Raw genomic sequence first — 3393 nt, forward strand, 5'->3', positions numbered from 1 at the left:
GATCATTATGTATTTCTTTAATGAACTCTAAGATCCATAAGAACAAGTACCTAGCTTTTTCTTTTTCCACTGTACCCCAAGGCCTGACATAAACCCTGACATATAATAGCTGTGCAATGCATATTTTGAATGACTGAATTAACAAACTGAACTCTTGTAGGGTTCACAGTAAGGTTCACTACAGTAAACCCCTTGAGAATTTAGTTTATACAGAAGATTTAGAAGCCTCATCTCTGCCAATTCTGATTCAGAAAGTCTACAGTGCATTGCCTGAATCTACATTTTTAAGCACATTTCACAGGTACTTCAGACTATCTAAAAGAATAATCTTCCCACCTAAAAGAAAAACCACAAGCTGTGTTCCCTATCAAGGAGTTTAAGGTCTGAACACTGTCCTGGGAGGTGACAAGCAGAGGGTTCATTATAGGTACTTGCTTCTTTGGACCTGCCCCATAACTGCTAGCAGTTAAATGAGTTCCCACATAAATGGATGTAAATCTAGGGACAGAGATTTAAAATGGAGACATTTGAACAAATATGAGGGGAAATTGTCACAAAAGGCGTAACATTCTGCGACACAGGAGGTAACTGGAAGAGCATGCTCTGCTCTCGACTCATGCATTTTAAAACACTGTGCTGAGGGTTTGTGTTTACCCAATGCAAGGCCATTAATACATTCAGCCCAAGAGTGAAGCAATTTTAATATTAATAGGCTCTTTATGAGAATTTAATAACAAAGTCATAGCTTCCTTGTGTTTCAAGACACAGGGGTTAATTACTTCAAACGAGTTGGCAGGGAAAAGGTCAGATTTTAATGCTGACCTTAACAGTTTGGGATAAATATAAAAAATGTAATGGCCCATTTAAAGCTATCATGCTCAGTGTGCTTTGAAGGCTGAGAAACTGTCACATGTCCAATCCGTTGTTTCTACCTATGGATGCTCAGAGATGCCATGCACCTGGTTATTACACCTGGTAAGTCTAAGTCACTTTTAGCTGAATTCGGTCTAATCTTTCATGGGAAGAGGAGAAAACAGACTTTTTATTTAAGTATGGATCTATTCTTGTCTCTATAGGACTGAAACATCATGATATCCAGCGTTTTCCAATCTTCTACCAATGGCTTCAGAGAAATTTGGGGTGAAAAGTGAAGTCTATTATTTGAGGCTGCTATATAAAAGAACATTGCTGGTTTTAATGGAAGAATCCAACTAGGCTTCTACTGGAAATTTCAATAATCTGTTTCATATGAGGCCTTGAAAACCTCTCAAGTCTCATAAATGACAACAGAGCAGGGACATATAGATGGATGCTAAGGCTTTGGGTTAATTGAGAGATGTAAAATGGTGAAGAGTGCAACAAATCAACAACAAAAACAAAACATGAGTTCAATTTGTTGGCCTGGGAAACATGACCTTACCTTGTCAGAGTATGAATTGTGAATTTAAATGAATGTAGCTGATAGGTTTTGTTTAGTTTTGTTTGTTTTTCTGCCCATACTCTCCAAAGATATTTCCTTTTATCATTGTCCCAGATTGTCTCCCACTGTTCAGTTTTCTGACCGGGATTCTGATTGGGATTTGCCATGAGCAATTGATCTCACGTGGGTGTCCACATTCCCCATAGCATGGGACTCTTCTCACACCACGTTTACTCGCACATGGCCACTCTTTTCATTAAAATCCATCCCGCCAAAAACCTGATATGAGATGAACAGGATGGTGGTGAAGAAGTGGATCTCTTTGCACTTAATTTTTTGCTTTTATGCATCAGGTATTTACTGAACACCTATCAAAGGACAGACACTCTGTTGGGAGTAGCAGATTCAGAGGTGAATCAAACAAGTTCCGTGCCCACACACAAAATTCACAGTGCAAAGGGGGAGGCAGACAAAAAGCTAATCATAGCATCATGTGACGATGGTTATGAGGAAACGCCACGAGAACACACGAAAAAAGCAACAGACCCAATCTTAGAAGGTCTAAGGAAGCGTCTGCAAAGAAATGGCCTCTGGGGTATAACTTGGTATTAGTCAGGCTAGGCTAGGTATCCTGCTGTAACAAATGACCTCAAAATTCTCAGCAACTTAAAACAACAAAGGCTTATTTCTTACTCAGACTATGCGTCATCTATGGTTTATCTGTGGCACTGCTCTATGTCATCTCTCGAGGGCCCAGGCTGACAGAGAAGTGACTCAGTGATCTCTCGGCAGATGGAAGAGAACATGATGAATCACATGCTGGCTTTTAAATCTCTGCCCAGAATGACACATCTCACTTCCCCTATATTTCACTGACCAAAGCAAGTCACATGGCCTTTCCCGATTTTTAAAAGTGCTGGATTTCTCCTTTAGTGAGAAATTCACAAGGAGAGAACTCAGGATATTTTGTAAGGAATAATAAACCTACCGTGGATCCACGGCATGAGTTATAGCTGTGCGTGTGAAGAGACAGTGGTAAAAGTGTTCTAAGAGAATATTCAAAAGTACAAACAAAGAGAGAAGAGGAGAGGGAATGAGAATGGAGGAGAGAGAGAGAGAGAAGAGAGAGGGAGAGAGAGAGAGAGAGAGAGAGAGAAAGAGAGAGAGAGGAAGGAATATGAAGAATTCAGAGTAGCTAGTTAAATAAGGCTGAAGCAAAGAGTGCAAGGGAGGGTGTGAAGAGAACACGAAGGCTCCGTTGGCCCATCCCGGGTGCACTAAAGCAAACTGATGGTTGACACACGTGCCCCACACAAAAAGGTTTGGGAGGCACTGATTTAAAGGAGACTCCAGGTCTTTAAGTGGATAGTTAAAACTAAATTCCTCCCCTTTAAGTACTGAACATCGTAAACTATTCGAGATGTCAAGATAAATGGAGACAGAAGGGAGGACAATAGGGTAACCGGATGGACGTGACAAATGACGTAATGTTCACTGTAGGGTTCCTGGTGTCTAACTCCTCAACCATGGCCCCAAGTACTTGCTTCATTGATGTTTGTTGAATGACTCATAAGAAAAAAAAATGGAATGAGGGGTTATCCCTGGACCATCAATCCACATTCCACTTGCAATATCTGAGACAGAATCATGAAATGAGTGGCAGCACAAGGCTGAATACTGAGTATTGATTCTCATCGTTGGGTTCAGGCTGGAGTAGAGCTGGTCGCCCCACACAGAACTCAGAGGTTTTTTATTCAAGTATCCGACAAATTCTCATTGTACATTTACTATGTGTTAGGGAGTCTGCTAAATGCTAGAGACTCGGTGATCTAAAAAATGAAAATAAAAATAAGGCCCGTAGGAGACTCAGAAATCAAGTAAGTAAACTAACCCAATAAAAAAGTTTGGGTGCCATGATGAGGGGGGAAAAATACACGTTCTGCTAGCAAAGACCATACCTAGGGCTTAGGAGT

This window comes from Pteropus alecto, unplaced genomic scaffold (genome assembly GCF_000325575.1).
Source record: "Pteropus alecto unplaced genomic scaffold, ASM32557v1 scaffold44, whole genome shotgun sequence".
NCBI lineage: Eukaryota > Metazoa > Chordata > Mammalia > Chiroptera > Pteropodidae > Pteropus > Pteropus alecto.